The sequence below is a fragment of the Neodiprion virginianus genome, chromosome 6 (assembly GCF_021901495.1).
Source record: "Neodiprion virginianus isolate iyNeoVirg1 chromosome 6, iyNeoVirg1.1, whole genome shotgun sequence".
NCBI classification, from domain to species: domain Eukaryota; kingdom Metazoa; phylum Arthropoda; class Insecta; order Hymenoptera; family Diprionidae; genus Neodiprion; species Neodiprion virginianus.
In genome coordinates, this window is record NC_060882.1 from 10,172,097 (window position 1) to 10,193,712 (window position 21,616).

Here is a 21,616-nt window from a genome sequence, read left to right on the forward strand (position 1 = left end):
CTTCTTAACGAGATGACTGACCACTGGACATACACCGCGTATACGGGATTCATTTGAATAATTGACTATGTTTAAATACGAAGGGGATGAGAATTAAGTTAAATCGGTACGTATGGAGAATAATTTATCGAGCTTAAGCTTGAAAGCTACACCCATACGAATGCAGAGAGACGTAGGTACGCGTACGTATTTTGTGTAAGCATCGCCGACTTCTGCAATGCTCAGGCGTTTTCGCCGTACGTATCGTGAGTGTAATTTTAGCGTAACCTACCTGCCGTACATCGCTACGTCGCGTCGTACGTAAGGATCGAAAAAATCCTTTACGCACGTTAAAGTGTAATATTCATTAGTTGAGGATAATTCGTCACCGTCAAACGAGTGAAAAGCTGCGAGTCACGCCGAAGGCAGCTTGAGTTTCGGACGATTCGTGGAATTATATTTTCAATTTCGATATTTCCGCGCGAAACTCTTCGCCATATAATACGCATTAATTAACAAGTACAAGTTACGTATCGACATTGCATTTCGTCAGCGATAAAAATCTTCCCTTCATAAAAAAATCGTTGAGTATCGTACCTATTTTACAGTCGGCAATATTTTATTTTCTATCTAGGTATTACATGGTAAAAGAGAATCTGGATAAAATATCTGGTCCATAGGTCAACCTCTAGGACTATAAGTCAAAACTATCGTTGAATCACGTTGTGTGTACCTTATATTATACGCGGGAAGCGGTTGACGGATAAAAGGGATGTCCCGGTGCTCTTGATTCCCCTCTTTCTTCTCTCTCTCTCTCTCTCTCTCTCTCTCTCTCTCTCTCTCTCTCTCTCTCTCTCTCTCTCTCTCTCTCTCTCTCTCTCTCTCTTCGTCCGACGAGACGGCGATGATTAAGATATCGCAACGCGAGGTTCCCCCCTGCCGAAAAGATACCGAGTAGAATCCCGCAGGATAGCAGCAAGGACACCAAAGACTCCCCCAGGTCTAGCCTCTAATGGTTAGAATCGTTCCGGACATTAGCTCTCGCTCGCTCGCGGACGGACCGACGGAGAAGTCGCTGTAGTCGGTGCTGCTTCTGCTGTTGCTCCTGCTGCTGCTGCTGCTGCCGCCGTCGCTGTACGGGGTTTTGAAAAATGACCCGCGTCCCCGAGAAATAAGACTGTCATCATCATTAGCCTGGCGCGTTACACGCGGACGGCAGGATGGACGGATGGACGGATGGACGGATGGACGGATGGACGGATGGACGGATAGAGGTGCAGGGAAGTGTGTGGCTGAGCGTGTCTTTGTGTGTCTGTAAGTAAGTACCTCTTCGCCTCCGGTACGCCACACACGTACGCAGAGACAGACGAACACGAACGCTGCATTCGCGTTCCGAGGAATCGTCGTGAGGAGGGGGGGAGAGAAGATGAGAGAGAAGGATCGACGCCGGGAGATGGGAAAGGGATGCGAGGATGATCATCCTCGAGGAGAGGAGATCTTTTGGGAAAATTGGAGTCGATTAAGACAACCGTCGTTGCATTAGTGCTGCGGGAGACTCGAACCGGGACTCGCAATCAGACCGAAGTAGGTATAGGACGTGCAACGGAAGGATGTTTAAAATTCATTTTAACCAGTGTCTTTTTTCTTTATTCTTTTGCTCGGGGTCGTCTGGAATCGATCAGCCGAGCCAAGGATCTTGGATTGGATCACGCCTTCGGACTAATAGACTCGGGACCGTCAGCTTCTGGAGATGATTTCTAGAACTGTGTTGCATGACTTCATCGCATGGAGGGATACCGAGAATATGGTGTTCAAGCCTGGTTCGTTCCTGCGCGTGCGGTGGAGGGAGTAAATGAGACGAAATAAAAAGACTAATAATGAAAATGAACAAGCGCGCGTTATGCCGCAAAGCTTCTTAACGAGTCTTTAAGCACGTCGCCTTCAGCCGCAAGCTTCGGATGAACCTTACGAGCGAACGCGAACGAGGAATTTCGGTTTTAAAATATGCCTACGACACGCGTTCGTCCGATGCTAAATTCAAAGTATACCCAACACCTTGTAAATTTGATTGTGAATGAAAAGTTGGAAAAATAAAATGTTTGAAAAACCTGTAACAGTTATATCTGCGCCAATGACACGGTGATCAGGAATTGAATAATATCCCTGCTATGTGATGGAAATGAGTATCGCCAAATTCCACAAACACGGGTTCAAATAATAATTATTTGAGAAAGCACAGACGCAGTAAGAACGTTAAGAATGATTAAACTCGGCTGTCCGAAGTCCGATTGTAATATTTTCGAATTGATTTTATTCGTTGACCGAAGCGCCGGAAATTTTTGCGAAAAACATTCCAAAAATCTTATATTATGGTATCGTTATAACACGCGAATGTAATTCTTAACGCACGATTGTTGTACCGTACTCGTACAAATTCATTTTCATCTACTCCGGGAATAACTGGTCGTGAAATTATTTGGGCAGTTCTAAAAATCTCTATGGCGAACAAAAAAAAAAAAAAAAAATCCCGAAAAAACATTAGAATTATATCGAAACAAGAGAGTTTAGTAATTTAAAAATTTCTAACGATGCAATTCTTTCTCAAATTTTTGATATCTTAGATTGCATTGTTTGTTTTTGCGATTTTTCAGATTCATTTCTATTATATACGTACCGTCGTCGGTGCAAACGATATCGCTGTAAAATTTTTAAATCGTTCCGTATCTCTTAGTCACGGGCATGATCAAGAGAATCGATGGATTGTCGAACGTGGAAGACAATTTCATCCGCAAGTACAAACGCATATCGGCTGAGCACGTGTCGTGAGAGATCGCTAACTTCGAATACATATCACGGCGCGATAACCGCTGTATATCCCGCATGTAAGGTTCGACAAATGTGGGTATGAAAGAAGAATAAGAAAAAAAATACGCCAAGTAGGCGTCGTCTCCCACACGTGATCGCGCCACAGTAGCTATACCATTTCCTGAAGTATCCAAGGTTTCGTCTTGATTTTATTTGATTCCGCGCCGGTTGGTGTGATACTTTTCTCGGTACGGAGAGCCGCGAGTCCTTGGACCGCGGAGTTGCCTTAGGGGTTAAAATCCCGCCCAGAGCAAACACGCGATGTTACAGCATGTTCCAAAAGCACCGAGTCTACAAGTTATACTCCAGTCGTCGTATATTTTAAGGAGGATCACGCACGCTATTTTATATCATCCTCGACTTTCTCCGCCTGAAAATCAGCAGTGAGATAGGAACGAGTTGAGTTCGGCTACGGAATAATTTTCAGTAAAAACTGTACCTTATACACCTAGACACCTATCGCGCGGTCGTCTCTGTAATCCGTTCGGCAATCACGACGATGTTTCGTTAACGATTGCCCCGAATTTAGTGGTCAATTTGCAGAAACGCGTAACGACTATAGAAAGACAATGTAGAGGTATTCGCGTACACCTGTGCCAAAAATTCAACTCGGCTAAATTCGCAAGAGAGAAAAAGAGACGGAGAGCTTAATATAACGGATGTAAAAACGTGCGCTTCTCATAAAATGTATCTGGACTGCTTCGATGTCATCGGACGATGCGTTGGTGTAGACACGTTATAATCCAAAGCGCAAAAACACTTAGTCGGTCATCGTATCGTATAGTTTTTCTGGCGAGATGATCACTCGTCTCGGAATATTGTAACGGTTAGTGCAGCGTCCGCAACTTCTTACGTTCAATCTGCACTCAACGAGCGATCACGTCACGCGGCTTTGGACGATTTCTTAAAAACAAAAAGAAAAAACGATCCGTAATGGCACGTGATCTGATCGACCCCTTACCGGACTTGGACTCCGTAACTTCGTCTGTCCGATCGGAGTCCGAGGTTTGCAAGCCAGTCCGTAATATCCTGCGTGGTAGTAGTAGTAGGGAGCATTTTGGCGGTAGTAGTTTTTCAGTGTTTTAAAAAATAACTCGTGACCCTCGGGCGACTGTGAAGGAGATGGACATCTGCCCTCCCCGTCACTTCCACTGGCCGACAGATTTTTTGCCAAAGTCATTATTCAATGAATATTAAACTGCATTTCGAGTGATTTCTTTTCCTCTTCACCGATCGATCGGAGGTGTGAACATTGTGGTCAGCCGATAAGGACAAGTTTTTAAGTATTCGAAACGTCCCAGAGTCAAAGTCGCGGGATGGTGAGTGTCTGTTTTTTGACATTTCTGTGCGTCCAGTTCAAGTAGATGGACATTATTCGTATAGCAGCGGCCGAATAGCGTGGATCAAGAAAAACAAGAAAATAAACAACAATACGATATCACTGTCCGCTGGACACGTTAGAAACACACGCGATATGCGGACGATTTTGAATCGCGTCGGCGTAAAACAAGCTGTGTATTACGACTGGCTTATCAGCAGACCGTCAAAGCCTGTTACAACTCAAAATCAATATAATCTTAATTGTTATCTAACTGTAATTGCGCTTCAAGGTATACAAGTACGGCACGTGCAGAGCGGGAACGCATTATTATCTTTTTCTTCATTTATCACAAATTATAAGCAGTGTACGGTCAAAATTAGATATAAAGTATAAAATAACTATTTGCAAAGCTAATCTCTGCACTGCACGCGTCGATATTATACACGTAGAGGTGTAAAAAGTAATCTTTAAAACTGAAATGTTACTAAAACGGTGATGTTGCACTTCTAATTTTCCCCCCTATTCACTGCAGCGACGAATAATTCTTTTGCAGCAAGGATAAAACGTATATTTTATGATTTTACGATTTTACGGTCGTGTATAAACGTTCTCCCGTCCGACAAGTTAACTGTAGTTTGAGCAAGGCTTAAGATAACGTTCGTTCTTTAAGGGCTCGAGAAGAGGGGTCACAGGTCATTGACGATAGCCGAGTATCATTGATAACGAATTCAAGTCACACATGCCGATAAGGCAGCTGCTTCGGAACCTCGCAGGTCATTCTTAGAGGCGAAGAAAAATTGGGTGCTGTTGCCGCGGAGAGGAAAATCAACAATGACGTCAAAAGTTGAGTGAGAATCCGGTAACCGAATGATTTTTTATCAAAAATGGATAAACGTAAGTGTGAATGGGATAAATATTGATTTACCGTGAAGTGTGTGACAAGTATATTAAATTTATACGCAAGATGTGTATTGAGAAAAAATGAAGAAAAAAAAGTATGGAAAAAAGCCTGGGCGGTGAGATCGCGATATTGCGCGATACTGAATTATTCTAAGCAATGATTTCTTGCCTTGCCCGGCAGCGTCGATAAAATACCTATACCACCGCGGTCTGCTCTTATCGCCGATCGATTATATTACTATCGCGATTAGCAATAATTAGAGAACGAACAAGTATTCTTATGCGAAAAACAGGGATCTAGCTTGACCGACTTCGTCGTGATAATTGTACGTATGTGTGATCGAATAACAATCAACGATTTATCACGTCGAACGATTCGTACAAGGCTGTTATAAGAATTTAAACACTGCGGTTGAAAATTTGACGAATTTCACAGATATTGGGATTGTGCGTTTAGGGAAGAATAATTTGGTGGTTTTTTTTTCCTTCGCGTTTTAAACAAATTTACAGCAAATTTTCAACACCTTGTAAAAGGTACTGTATGACATCACCCAAGATCGAGTAGGATATCTGTGTTACACGCACGTTATATCAAACAGTGAAATTAAATTACATATAAATTTTACAATTATCATTTGTAACGCAAATTGAAAATATATGATCCAGTTGTTTAAAAGTACTCTACTTTATGCACGGTATATGAATTAGGTAGGAATCTTATTCCTATGAATATGATCAATAGTTAGCGAATATAAAACAGACAAATTACTATCCTCCTTGTGAAGACGATGAGAAAAAAAAGGGTAATCGCAACTTTTTTGTTTTTGAAAAAAGATGGCAATGACAGGGCTGGAATAATAAGATATTCTACCTGGAAACCCGAGAAACGCGAAATAGCTAAAGGATATTGTTTTGCGTAGAAGAATCGTGGAAAAATCATAAAACTTTGTCGAACCTGGAGAAAAAAATGAAATTTTAAAACTTGAACTTTTACATCGTTGTAATTACGACAGTTTCAGCAAATCACATAGCATATGTGTGATCACATACCTATGCGTGATTTACAGTTTTGATCAAGAAATTCGAACAACACGATTGAGCTACGACGACCTTAAAATAAATAAAACAATTTGTGTAAGTCGATAGAATAATTATTTATTTTTTTTTTCACAACTTTAATTCTTACAGCGCCAAATCGTATCTGAAAAATGATAATTGTTGACTCAGAAACCCGGTAAAAATCATGACATATGATAAAAAAAAAAAAAAAAAAAACATTAACGACGTCCCTGATCGAAGATAGAAATGCCGTTCGGATGAAACTGCACGGATTGTGCATGCAGCCGAGAATGGTGTTCAGTGATCCCGAATATCGTGAGAGGGAAAATTTCAGGGCCCATTGATCGCGGGATGAGAAAGGGTAAGAATTTTGAGCGCAATCAAGCCGTGTTATAGATAGGTACCTCGGATAATTTGGTGCGGGTATAGCATCCGAGGTGTAGGTGATCACGCAGCATACTGCGGTGGTTGGAAGGGCTGGGCAGAGGGCAGTTTGTGTTGTTGGTGGTCGGCGCGGTGTTGGTCGGTTAGGTTGGGCCCAGCCCGAGGCTTCGGGGCCCATTCACCGGCTGTAATGAGGTCCTCGCCACCGCGCGCAGCATGAATGAACTCCCAGAGAGGGAAAGCCGAGGTGATAGAGAGCTGGAGGAATGAGGGAGGGAGAGGGAGAGGGGGTGGGGGGGGGAAGGCTCGGGTATCGCCCTGCAGGATATTGGAAATACTCGAGAGATGTTGTACACGGAGCTATTTAGAGCCCCGGGCCCTCTTTCCATGCAATGTTAATCGACTCCACAACGCAACGCGACCAGTCAAACAAGACGAATCAGACCGGTAGCCTCGTGTATGTGTGTACGTACGTATATAATACGGCATGCGGACGCGAGACGACCGGCCAGAGATCATCGCGGCTACCGTCGTCCAACATTATACTAACCATGTTCGAACGGCACTCGTCGAGATATATATATATATATATATATACATTACACACACACACAGGTATAAGAGGAGCCCATCCGTAAATTACGCAAGGTTATTTTCCACGATTTTTTACCCCCACCACGTACCCTTCCAGTTCTTATGCAAGATTGTATTTTTTGCGTTCTCTGCACACGCGAAAGTAAAATATCGCGAATAGTCGCATTGTTTGGTATTCTCGGGATGAGTTCGGAGTGTTGGTTTGAACGGTAAGTTTGACGATTGCACAATAAGACTATGCGTTGAATAATTAGGTACATGGGCGAAGACGCTATGTTAACAAAATTCAATTGAAAATGAAAAAGAGAACCATACGTATGATCGTTAATGAACAATTCTAGTTATCACCCGCACTCTGCGATTAGTCTTTAAGAATGTAACTTTTAGTTTTCATCGTTATCTAAGAAACATGTTCTCTGTACCTTGTTTCGCTTTTTTTCTGACATAAAGCCGACTTTGTGTTAAAAGTAATCATGCGTTCCAGTTTATCCTTACTGTAAATAACAAGTAACTTTATGATAGATGATTTTACACCCTATTACCGTCACGAAAAAGAGAAAAACCCTCGACTTGGGTGTAAATTCGTACCCTCAACTTTTTTCTTACGGGGATTTAGCATTGTCTATGAGTTGAGGGTACGAATTTACACCCAGGTTGAGGGTTTTTTCCGTGAGCTTATCCCTATGGCTATAGTTATACAATTGATTTATTGTACGAAAATGTATTTCTACTTTACGATAAAAATGATTATTCAGGCCTCGTAGGTGCGATAACAATTATTGTTAGAATATGCTGAGATTTTCTATTTTTCGACGTACCGTTAATTTCTGTCTTATACCCGGAAGTTAGCTGATCGTAGACGTGCCGAGGAAGCGAATCGAGAAGAAGATAAAGAAGCAGAAGTAAAAGAATAAAAAAGGATTAGTTAACGTGGGCGAGGCGCGAGTGTAAGTATAAGCGTCGCATATTTTTCCCAAAGAGCGAGCAAAGCAGCATTAAGGTTTGTATTAATCAGGAACTGTCAGTGATCCTCTCTTCTCCTGGGTGACACAAAGGAGGGTTCGGGAAGCCAGGAAGCGAGCCAGAAGGAGACATGACGTTTTGGCGCTGGGGTTCGTGGGTTGAGAAACGTGGTTGTCTGCTAGGAGGGGTGGACGCGGGGGTGTATCTGCCAATGACGTCGAAAAATGACGCAAAAAAATTACGTCCAGACTCGGTGTCTCCTGATTTTGTCTCTCCAGGGTGCGGGACTCGGGGCTAAGAGGGGGAATCGCGAGATGTGCTGCAGGCGCTTCTGTGTCAACTGACAGAAAGAATAATAGTGCGAGGAAAAATCGTGTCACAACTTACGCTATCGCCGCACCTACGTACATCCGTACCGCGTATACCTATATATATATATGTGTATATATATATTATATATGTATCAAGTATACACCTTATTACTCGTTGTGTCACGCTTAGAAGAATCCAATAGATTAAATTTGTAATCCCTCGAAGTTGTTATTTTCGGAACTGCAAACTCGATTCGCGTATTTCCCATCGTAACTTTTATGAAAAAATTCAATAAAATTCGTATTTTCAAGTAGTTTGAAAAGCAATTTCAGATTCGGAATATTCATGTATTGTTCTCGAATGACAATCAGGTTGTCTTAATGTAACGTAACGATAACATTTCGCTGAAATGTTAACTTTACAATTGCAGACGAGGTTGAAGTTAGTAACGTTAACGTATCGAAACGTTGATACAAAAATTATTAGTATGCACTTTTAGAATAACTGAAGTAGTTTAATATACAAAACTTGAGTTTGTTGATGCTTTGTTAATGGGTTACTAAATTTCAGATAATCCTAAGGTTGCAAAATAACGACTTTTTCTAAATATGCATCGTTATAATAACGTTACGAACTTCAGCCTGATAGTTTCTGTGGGTCTCGTACGTCGCTGCAAGTCAGTAGAGCGATTGTATGTTTTCTTTGCCCCCAAAAGCATTCTCAACATTTTCAAGGTTCGCCAGATTTAAAACTTTTACGATCTTAGTTCTAAACATCAACAACGTCGAGTTTTCTTGTACATATTACTCGTGTATACAAAGAGCAGTGAAATATATTTAAAGCAATTATACCATGCGACACGATTTATACGCTTTTTTGAACACAAAAGGCTGATTCATTATTGTTTCAGTTTTATTGAAATATTTTTTATTATTTTGAAATCTCTTTGATTGCCGGGTTGAAAGATACGAGAAAGGTGAGTCCGTCGTTAATTGGTAGGTATATAAAATAATCCAAATGTGAATCTGATCTAATCGAAACATTAAATTTTACATCATCATCTTTACTGTCATTATCAATTGCAAAATATTATGCAACCTGAGCTGAGGAAGTAATATTTTTACTTACAATCACGATATTGTTATTAATCTCTCTAATTCCACTGAAAATGTAATCATTAAACACTTTTTACATGAACAACTCATCGCAACGAACTATAAGTACGTACATGGTTTTGAATGTGCTGGAAGATGCGATAGTTTAGTTGAAAGAGAAAGAAGAAGAAATTGCAAGAATTCCAGAAGCTTTAATTTGGCACTGATACGAAATGTCTGATAAAACGAAAATTAGATTCGCGATATATATTTTTTTGATTGCGTGAAAAGAATATATATACAGATATTCAGATAACAACTGGTTTTTGTCTTGTATATTTTTTTTTCGAACGAACTCGCACCTGGATTGATTTCATACACACTGTGTAACAACGTTCAGAATAGCGAAATGTTTACTTTACCACATTGACATACCCCAATACGCGTATCTCTAATTGGCTCGAAGCCAATTTATCAAGTTATCTTTCCGGATTGATGTTTATCAACAAAATTATTGACGCTGTGATACGGCCATAGACATTTGTTATAATTATCAACGAGACCGTTGGCAATGAATAATCACAATTACAAGATACGTATATAATATACAGGTGTGTATTAGACTGGGCCAAAAAAAAAAACGAAGAATTTTTTTTTTCAACGGTACTGTAAAAACATTGTTCATGACGACAAATAAAAATTATCCTGAAAGTTTGAGCCCTTAATATTAATATTAAGGGGTGTATCGTTACAGCTATTGATTTTTTAACAGTTACCGCATTTTTTTACTCAAAATCCGTCAATTATCAATCTGAAAAATTTTATCAATCCATATTTTCGAAGGAAATTAAATTTCCTACAAAAAAGCTCTCTTACTAAATTGACGTAGATCGAGCCGTTTCCTTGTAATCGTGCCTTAAATATTGATTTGTTTTTTCAAATTTTTGTTTGAATTTTTGATTTTCGTAATTACCAGAAAAATCAATATTTTCATAGATCAAACCATTATTTTTGTGGGAAATTTGATGCTCTACAAAAAAGGTCTCTTAACAGTTTTCATGAAATTCACTCCTTTAAAAGTTATTCGATATTGAAATTACTTTTGAATACAATTCGTCATGAACAATGTTTTTACAGTACCATTAAAAAAAAAATTCTTCGTTGTTTTTGGCTCAGTCTTGTGTGTATATGGTACCTATACATAGTTTGATATTCTGCGACACCGCGAGCGCGATATCAGTTATTGGTGGATTCACGCTTGATCGTCGAAGGTTGCCAAATTCGATCGATTTTGCAACTTTTTCCCAAAAACGATTCTCACAATAATCGTCAATTTTGATATTGATAAACGCTGAAACAGATTGCCAATTATTTCGTCAGTACGCATTTGTGTTAGACGAACCGAAAGAAATAGAGGATGATGACAACCTTTGGCGATTAGCTAAAACGGGACGAAATCCATCCTCACGTATTATTAAGCAAAGAACAAAGTAGCCCCGACCTTTAATCCGAAGATCGTATATGTTTAGTTATACCTTTTCTCAAAATATCGCGTTCTCCTCTTTTTCTCGAATCGATCAATTTCGCCGAGCAATCCGACGGCTACCGGCGTTAGCCGCGACCGGACTGTAGGAGTTCCAGCATCATCGTCGCATTATGGGACACCATGCGCGGTGGCATTAGTACAGTACGGTGGAATAATTGGGTACACTATTCCGGAGCCGCTACTGTACGCACCGTCGGCTCCTTTCAAGCTCGCCTTCTCATCCGACGAAAAAAGAAGTGAAAAAAAGGGTTGAGAAAAAAAAAGAAGAAGAGAAGAAGAAGAAGAAGGAGAGGAAGAAGATGAAGAAGATGAAGAAGAAGAATGAGGGGGCAGAAGGAACGGGAAGAGAAATGGTTGGGGAAAAAAGAAGGAGAAACTCGAGCAAAGGGGAAAGGAGAATGAGGGAATAAAAGCGAGGAGCGAAAGGAGAGGGACGGAGCAGACGGAGCAGAGAGTGGAATATCCTCTTCCTCGCTGTGGAAACAGGAGCAAAACATACACGGCTATCCTCTCTCTATACACCGCGGCGCGCGGACAACGGAGAGAGGATCAGGGGCTTGAAACAAAAGCAAATCGAGGAGTAAAAAACAACTGACGAACGAAGGGAGAGTCATAACTGTCTTGCCGTCCACAGTGGCGCGGAGAGCAGGAGCAGAGCCACCTTCGCTCCTTTCGATCCTTTCGCTCTTTTCGCTCTTCGTCTATGTATTTATTGCACGCAGGCGTGCGTCTTCGTTCTTTTCCTGCAGGTCCGATTGTTCCTTCGGGAGTCGCGAATTTTTGTATCCTTCGAGGAAACCGTCGGTGTAACGATTCGTGGCGCGATGATCAACGAGTGGCTTTTCATTTCTTGGATGTATGTACACTGCGCGTAACTCAATGCTTTGGCGTTTCTATTTCCTAACTTCCCGGTTTCGGGAAAATGGGCATTTGGTAAAAACGTGTCGCAGCGTATAGCTGGGATGAAATGATGTTTCGCAACAAGTATTTCCGCGCCACTGCATTTTAAATAGCTTGTTTTATGCGACCGAAATGAACCCGAAAAAATCAGCGGAGCTCTCCTCTTCTTAATGGAGTCGTAACTTCTGCGCGGGATGCAACGAAGGCAGAACGCGACGGCCGCGTCGGCGGAAGCAGCAGGCCAGCATCATCATCGTCTTCTTCTTCTTCTTCTTCTTCTTCTTCTTCGTCTACTTTCCCTCCTTCTACTTCATAACGCGTATATAATACGGTCACAATGCGAGCCACTGTTTAGTCAAGAGCCATTAACGCTCTGCTCTTTAGTCTTGTTTCATCAACAATTAAAAATGTATATTTGAATTTCTGATGATTTCTCCCCGCTGTTGTACAAGGTACAGGCTTTATTCGGTTAACATTTTTAAATCTCTCCCATCACGACTTACACGTGTATCGGTATTGTAAAATCTTACCAAAGTTTTAACTCGCATCCTAACCAACACGCACGTTGCAGTTTAAAACCCTTCTGATAAGATTTTACGACGCTGATTATATTAACCTTTACAGGTCGAACAAGCGGTACTTAGCAGTCCATCGGCTCGTTGCGCGAAACCGTCGCAACACGCTCAATTTCTTTACAGATTATTGTTTATTCGTAATCGATTGACCGTTCAACAATTACATAAGTATAAGAATGATTAGGAGAAAACTGCACAAATATGCGGATCGTTTTATATGAAATAATTTCAGTTAATTCGTCATCGCAACTGCGTAGTTTAACGATTAAGAATTTTAAAAAAGGTATCAAATACTTTTTTTGGTCGTTTAAAATGATGTATTATCTAAATTTAAATTAATGAAAATTCCAAGGAAAATTCACTGATTCCCAGTTACAAGTATACCACTGGAAAAAAACAGCGCACATACGCTAACGATTCATTGACTTTTCACTGATATTTCAGTGTTTTTTAACGTATGTGCATTAGTTTTTTCCTGTGCTATACTTACAAATGATTCGTATCAAGAAAGTACCCTTAAATCGCAGACATGCAGTCAATTATTGTTAATATAATTATATAACATCTGGATATCATAAGGCATGATTTTATACTGAAATGAACTGAACGGCATCAGTTGCCGTCGCTTGGGAGCTCAGTTCGATCGAGTTGCAGATCGAGAAAATGTGGAGTAGTAGAAACGGTGCAAGTGAATTGCCGTTGAAATAAAAGTGTGCAACTTGTTTTGTTTGACCGTATACCTAGCATCTTATAAGATATCCCCGAATTCTAAAATCACGTCTCAAGAATACGAGACAAAAGATGAAAGAAGCTGTGACAAAAATTGAAGATTTTTTACTTCGAGCGGTGCAACATCGTAAGAGCGGATTAATTCTCATTTAATTATATTGGCTAAACAGCCGTGAAGCAATGGAAGATCAAAAAATGAATCCCTCGTGAAATAACGGTTTCGTGTCTATATTCATCGCGAATATTTTCAAATACTTCTTGTGGCAAAAGTATCAGATATCTAAGCCACATGTTCTCGCAGATTTTTTGTAGAGTTCGTCGAGACATTGAAAGTTCTCGAACGTGAATTTCCTCCATCTGAAGGAGTTCAGTCAATGCCCGCATACAAGTGTCTGATCCCGTTCGGCTTGACTTACAACAAATATCGTTATATACCTCAAAAACTACTGATCTGCTTGTAACGAAATACAGCCTAAATTTAGTTAAAATAATAACAAAAAAAAAACAAAAAACAATCAAAATCGGTTCGGTACTTCTACAGTTACGAGCGAACATACGAACAAATAGACGTTCAATTTTTTGGTACGACATGCGGAGATAATATCCGCAGAAAGGGAAATCCCGGTACGTATTCCTCACCTATTTCCGCTTCACAGGCTGGCATCATCCGTATTCTCATCGAGGATCAGTAGGTTGTAATACCGCCATCAGGTTGTTTTCATCGAGCAAGTAATTGCTAATTATACACCGACCGAATGATTAGTTTTCAATAATCGAGTCTCGCTCGTCGCGCGTCGAACGGTTGCCTCGCTTTGGTTGCGAGGCTGCTAGCGCCACGCTTTGGGAAAACGGCCAACTTCGCAGCGTCGAGATCTCGTCTGCGGATGGTACAGGGTGCGCTAATATTTTCACTCCGGCACAACAACGGCACGACACATTTTACAACAGTTTTTTTTTTTCCCTAGCGTTTTTCTCTCTCCCTCTTCGGTCGTCGCCTATTTTTCTCTCCGTCTTCCTCTCTACCTCTGCCTCCGTATGATCTATGGTCAAACGTCATTTCAACACGTCGGTTAACCGCTGTGCACGCGGTAATATATATTGCTTCGAACACTTGGAAAGTTTCGTGTCAGGCACGGCACGCATTGTTGTAGGTACGCTGGAGCGTTGAATCATTTTACCGTCGCAAGCGAAAAGAAATAATACTTCTTGCTCTCGATGGTTTACCGCACGTGTGCGAAAATGATTTGAAAATCAAATACGACAATCAGGGGATTATAATCAGATATTATATGAATGGAAGAAGATATTTCGTTCGGTATTTGCGTATAACACAAGTCTGCAGTGAAAAAACTGCACAGGTTTTTTATACTGGTTCTTATAAATTTTGACTCACTGAAACCGGGAATTATACTTGAAACGTTCCACTGTTTCAGGTTTTTTTCTTGAACTCGTGTATACGGTGTCATTTGAAGTTAAACTGCCGTTTGCTTCGAAATCTGGTATCCCTATTTTGATTGTAAAAATCCTATACTGCAAAAGTGATGTCTTACTTCCATTTGATATGTTTTAGAGTGAGATTCAAGAATGAAGACAAAAAGGGAAGTAGAAAATGGAAAGCGGAAGTATGTAAGAAGATAAGCAGAAAAAGTTTCACAGGCGGAAAGAATGGACACGAAATGTTAAATACATTTCATAAAAAAATTGTTTGTTTTTTTTTATAAGAAATATTCATTAGTTCAATGAAATAAAGTGGTGGTTTTTTCATTATTGTTGTGCTTTTTTTTTATGCAAACACCTTGTATTTTGCAAGAATACTGTACGTGCTGGAAGGAAATGGCAGTCATTTTTGGTTTCAGCACACTAGAAAACATAATATTCACCAAAAAAATCCCAACTATCTAAAAAAAAAAAAATATTTTCTCGCAGACCTGTGTAATATACACGATAAATTCTATCGACATAGTACACAAACGAATACGAAGTTGAACCCAATTGTAGGACTAAAACTGGAAAACTGGAGTGGAACAAATTGAAAGAAATCGATTTCATTACGAGATTATGACCGGAAATAAATAATCTTTAGCACTTTTGATCCGTAAATAATCAATTTAGCTCAATTCGTTTTTAGCCTGCGTTTGTCAATGACAAATTAGTTTTCGTTCGGTTATATTTCACGTGTATATATCTATGCAGACTATAGGAATCAAATTCGCATTCTGTACAGAAAAAATTTCTCAATCCTTCCGTGATGTATAACTTTACCTAGAATTCAAGCACCGAGATCACTGTAAAAAAGATACAGCAGAATTTCACTATCAGACAATCTTCCAATTTAACCTACAGCCTGGAGAGTTTTTTCATGGTTCAATTTTTTATGAAGCTGTTTTTGAATGTGTTCCAAAAATAAACTCGACAGTATAATAAATAACTAACATAAAAATTGAAAGAGAAAGAAAGCGTATCTTTGTTCAAAGTTTCAATAGCTGCTTGCAGGGGAAAATTGTTTCGAAAGATGTTCCCAAACACGGGTGAAAATCGTTCTCATTACACGCATGAGTTGTATTAAAATTCGCGGGATGCAGGACCGAAGGCAAAATTACATCACTCGGAACATCGGAATGAAAGCAGCAAATACTAACGTTATTGTAATGATTAACGTTTCGAAAATTTTCGTTATTTCACAATTGCAGGAATGTCTGAAAGTAAGTAAAACGTAATAAGGCAAAATGTATTTATATTTTGACATCTTGACTACTTCAACAGGGTGGCGACAATTTTTCTCCAATAAAATACCCTGACTTTTCCGGTAAAAAAATTCCTTTTCCCACGAAACTTAGGCAAAGTTGGGCAGCTTTTATGACCAAAAGCTCAGGAAGTTGTGCATCTTGAATATATAAATTTGAATCTAAGCAACACATATTATCGCTCTGTTTCACAAAAATTATTAGAAATTGAACGAAGCGTAGCTGAAATTTAAAAAGATTTATAAAAAAAAGTACGTTTTTCCCTACGATCCGTCCATAATTCCCTGACTATTCCCGACTTTCCCAGTTTTCCCATTCTCTCGCCACCCTGTTCAGTCACAATAAATTTTCAAAGTAGCGATTTCCCCCCCAATGTTTCGTTACGTTAACGTTACCAACTTCAGCCTCGCGACTGCAATCGGTTCGAAAGGGTCAAAGCGGGTGCAGCCAAGAAATCGGTGCAGAGCCGCATTAATAGACGTATATCAGATCGATTAAATCTCGTCTTATCGTGCGAATCTAACAACGCGGTGACCGAGGCATCGGCATGCAGGGAGTTAATCGAGTATAATATGGAGGCGTACCGAGTGCCTTCGAATGCACACCAAGACGCGGGGATGAAAGATCGGGGGACTCGCGCACTTACGCAGCGGTTTTCACCCACACTGTCCTCCTCCTCCTGCCGTGGATGCTGAGACCCTGCGGCGCATCTCGCATCTCGCTCTTCGTCCGCCGCACCGATGCAACGTAGAGATGCTGGCAATAAGATTACGGCTCCGGGTTCGACTACCGCTGACACTTAACACGACCCAATTAAACCCATTACACGATTAATTATCTAATTAATTTATATCGGGGACCGAGTTTTGCTGCGCGGTTTAACGCTACGCGGTTATACCTGTACGTCTACCTCTTGCCTCGACATATGTGTGCGTGCGTGTTCGCTGTTGCGTCCGCAAAGCCGTCGACCAATATCGTCCAGCTAATGAACTCACCGCGACGAAGGACTTTTCGTAAAAGCGAGTTAATATAATTCTAAACTTTTCGTTGCGGCATTTATGTCACCGGCATTTCAACATTCGTGCACTATGAAATTCATTATGACCTCAAAGTTTATGAATTTTTGTAAACAAGTACAAATTTCGAATTGCGTATGTCGAATTGATTATATAATAAGGGTAATAATAATAATCAGGTCGTTGATTTGTGAAAATTAAACCACCGATTTTACTCTAACGATAATCAAATTTTCTGAAATTTCACCGTTTCTTTGATATTACCATGACCATGATGTAGTTATACTGCAGAAATGCAATTTATTTATGCGAAGTTTGCGAAATTATTGGTGCCTGAATTTTTTTACCAAGCAGGTCGATCGGTGTTAAAAATTTTCTTACAGATTCCGATCGATTCTATAACATCAGCGATCCAGTATTGCCTGTATATGCTCCTAGTCGGAGATCATATCAGAATAAACGAGAGAAACTGACACCGGATAAAGAATGAATGTTAATGTTATTTCGCAAAAGTAGGCGTAGTAACAATCGTGGTGAATTCATTTTGTCCTAAATATGATAACGTAGATGACGAGATCTATCTATCCGTGCGGGGTCAAATTAGCCACTGCGTTTGATTTGTCGTGCGAATAATTACGTAGAACTACGGACTGCGGCAGAGCCGTTAAAACAAGCGGTAAGAATAATAACTGCGGACACTGTAATTCATCTTGTAATTCTAACAAGCTATAAGTCACTTGTACGTACAGCTAATTAATAATTTGCATGGAATATTCAAGCGGTCTGCCTCCTCCGTATACCTGCGGTGCAATAAACTATTTCTGAACGTTCATGCACGTACAACTGTAACTGGGCACATGATACACGCTTGGCTAATCGAGTTGGCTCTCAGCTTATGTCTCAGGCGCAGAGCATTGCGCGTAAACGGAGTACACGTACCTAGTTCAGGACAGGCAACTCAGGTGACTTTGGAAAGCTCGCTCTTTCTCTTTCATTCGAATAATCATTGGCGTAATATGTAACCGTACCTACATGTCACGTGCATTGTTATAGATCCATTACACGTATAATGTACGCAAACTTGCGCAGAAGGTGCAAGGTAATTGCGCGTAACCGAAATAACAAGTCATCGTCCATCCACCCATCAGCTTGGGTTGGGGAAAAATAAAAAGGGCCAACCAAACACAACTTGGGTAGATATTCGAGGGAAAACGATATAATCTCAGCTAAATTGTAACCATTTGAGCCTCTGCCGAACATGAATTTCGATTCTTTTTTATTGCGAGTATATTTTTTTTATGGTTACAGAGCTAACATTTTTTTATCAAACTTTTCACACCCGCTCAGGAAGTCGTGATGTGAAAGAATACGCGATCGGAATTATAATCTTTATTCGCGTAATTGCATCGCTATAAAATTTCTTTTTTTTTTTTATTCTAACACGTTTCTTCTACTAAACTTTCTTTATATTTATCTCTAATCAAAGATACATGCAGGTATACATAATATTTTCAAACGTCAGAGAATATTTTTGACAAATTCGTTTATTATCGCATTTCAATCACTTTATTCGGGAATAATTTTTTTTTCCTTCTCTCTATAAGAGTAAAATACTTTCTGATATTTCCTTTCCTATAACTGTAACAGTGCTGTAATACTTTCTCTTAATGCTTTACTGTAATGGAATACATTCCGATATACATGGGAATATTATGATTACATCAATCTGTAAGCAATCTGTTCTACGATCAAATTTTTGTTACTACAATTTTTCCAAAAATTGAATTCTTGACCCTGTCTCAGAAATACTCTATTAATTTCGGACATTTTCGAGGTTGTTTGTCGAATGGAACGAGACACTAAAAAAATTAGGAACTATCTTTGATCGGAATCTTCGGCGAATCCCCGGCAAATCTTCTCTTTATTATAAACAGATGTTGATTTCAGTGAGTTCATGTTTAATTGCAGTTTATGATTCAGTCGAGTCGCTGACAAAAATAATAGCAAATATCACGTTTACATTATACCGGGTGTAGCAAAATTTTTTTTCGTTTTTCCTCATCCAGACGAACTCAACACTGTGTTCTATAATTACCAATTTTCATACACCTTGTATATTAGGCTTGTTTTCGTAATACTAAAACTTGTTGGTTTCAATTAATAACCATTTCACGCCAAACCAACGTAAATCTTAACCGTATCCATGAACCGATTAATGTTGACGATACAGTTGCGACGATGGATTGGAATGATTGACAATTCGTGCGACTATATTACATAAAGGAGAAAATTCAGATTATCAAGCAGTGAAATTCGAAATCGATTTAAATCGATCGGTCGAGCTGAACGAATTATAATTCGAATCAAATAAGATACATAATACGCATGCTAAAACTATCTCAGTGAAGTAAACCGACTACCAACTACGAATAAAGCCGTGTTGTTAAATGCAGTTCATTCTGACTCAACCTGACTCCGATCAGGTTAATTTATTATTAAAAACCCGTTTGTGCGTATAAAATCAAGAGAGCCCACGAAAACTTACACAAATCTTATAAGTGTATGGATTTAAAATTTATATAAAGTGAACGACAAAACTTTTATATGTAACATCTTCAATTTATATTCGCTAATACTCGCTTGGCTATACATTGATGTAATGTATTTGTTAAAAAAAATTCCAAATCTCTATAATCACTAAAACTGTACTGCGAGTTAATTTATGTGTGGAACTCGATACCCGTCCTAATCAAAGTCAATATAAGTACGATTGATATAGTTTATAAGGAGAAAGAAATAAAAAAAGAAAAAAAAAAAAAGTTTACGGAGAGAATTCGCGTTCCCGTGACTTTGGGAATTAACTAATCTCTCTCTCTCTCTCTCTCACTCTCTCCGTGATACAAATTTATAACTTTTATCGTGAGAGTCCGACGCAGGGTCGAGGCACGATGTACCCACACATATAGACGCCTTACAATACCTGTGTGAGGCTCATCGAGTGCCGGTGAAACCCACGAGCACTACGAAATGTCACCTGGCTACTTTTTGCAGGTCGAGGCGATGCGATATTGTTTTTGCACACGCGAGCTGCCCCCACTTCCGGTCTAGGAAGGGGCTGGCCCAATGAGAGGAAGCCGACCACGCCTCCCCACCCACGCGCACCTGCGGTACGCCTACCAATGAGAACCAGCAGCTCCCCGATCGTGAAACTTCTTCTTTTCTTCTTCGTTGCTCGCCTTCCTCGCGTTGATTCTCCGGTTCCCCGAGCTTTATCCTCGACTCCCGCCCCCCTCGAAAGCCCCATGCGATACGTCATGTTTTATTGATAATTTTTACCCCGCGGGATATAAAGTAGTGTTCGAAATAAGAAATCGTGAAAATAAAGCGATGATTCCCATCGTGTCTTATTGATAGTTCGTACGTAAATTGTATTTACGTAGTTATTGCGAATATCGAATCCCGAGGGATTGAGGAGATACTTTTCTTAATCCGTTTGTTAGAAAGTCTCAAGACATGTATTATTTTCCGACAGCTTCGCTCATAAGCGCTTAGCGTGCTGCCAGTTTCAATATTCGATTTTACAAATTTACCACATTGTTACTATCAATAAATTTACCATGTGCGTCATACCGTACATTCCCACTTTTGTATTGTCAACGCTGGTAAATAAGTACAAATAACCATAAAAAATAGACGCTGAAAATAAATAGTAGACACGGTATAATATGGTTAAAAATCGTCCTGATTCGCACCTACGGTGTTAATTGACTGTGTCGCGTGATTTCGTGCGAAATTTCACACGATTCTAAAATCTTTCACCAATAAATTTAGGGCCATAAGCATTATACTTTCTTCTACGTATATCATTTCCGTATACACATACGCGTAATCAATTTCTGTAAACAGGTTCGCGGGTTTTTTTTTTTTTATTCTTATCTGAACTAAAATTGCAGAGATGAAGTCGAGCAATCTATAACTTGAAACTGTTATCCTAAATATAACCTGAAAAGTTTGGCTCGAAAATTTTGAAAAGAACGTCTTGTTACACGCGCTGAAGGATCAAGAGGCATATTTGTCCTCCTATGATTATCATAGCTGCTTTCCTAGACAACCGCTCGTTTAGTAGCGTGATCTCAAGAGTTTGCCTCGAGAGTGAGAAAGCGGAAAAAGGACGAGAAAAATAAATAAAAATAACCGAGGAAGAGGCCGACGGTCCAACGGATTGCGCAATATGTACATATCTATCCATCCACTTAATATACCTGCGGTCTAATGCCTTCTGGATTGAAGAAGCGACGTCGGACGAAGAGCGAGGTGTATCGTATTAATACAGATAGGGTACACAAATGTTACGCAGCTGCAGCCTGTAACGCAAACCTTGCATCGACGATCTTAGCCTTGGTTTGCAGCGGGCTCCTGCAGTGGTACGAGAGAGGGTGGAGCTAAGACCATTTTTGAAAAAGTGTACAAAAAGTAGTACAGCCGTATTGACAGATTTGGAAACCCGTTCGCGGTCCTTTTACGGATTATCGTATATATATAGAATCGCCAATGGCTGCCTTCAACTTGACATCCGAAGCTCGGCGACACGTTGCTGCAATACTGCATCATACAGCCGTATTGCATCTATAGTGC

General features: G+C 39.9%; 1 long non-coding RNA gene across 1 annotated transcript; it reads left to right on the plus strand.

The window, feature by feature from the left end:
• Positions 1-7,244: 7,244 nt before the first annotated feature.
• Positions 7,245-9,215, plus strand: LOC124307670 (uncharacterized). Its single transcript, XR_006908850.1, has 3 exons — positions 7,245-7,311; positions 7,952-8,049; positions 8,118-9,215. It is a non-coding gene; the product is annotated as an uncharacterized LOC124307670 (long non-coding RNA).
• The last annotated feature ends 12,401 nt before the right edge of the window (positions 9,216-21,616 follow it).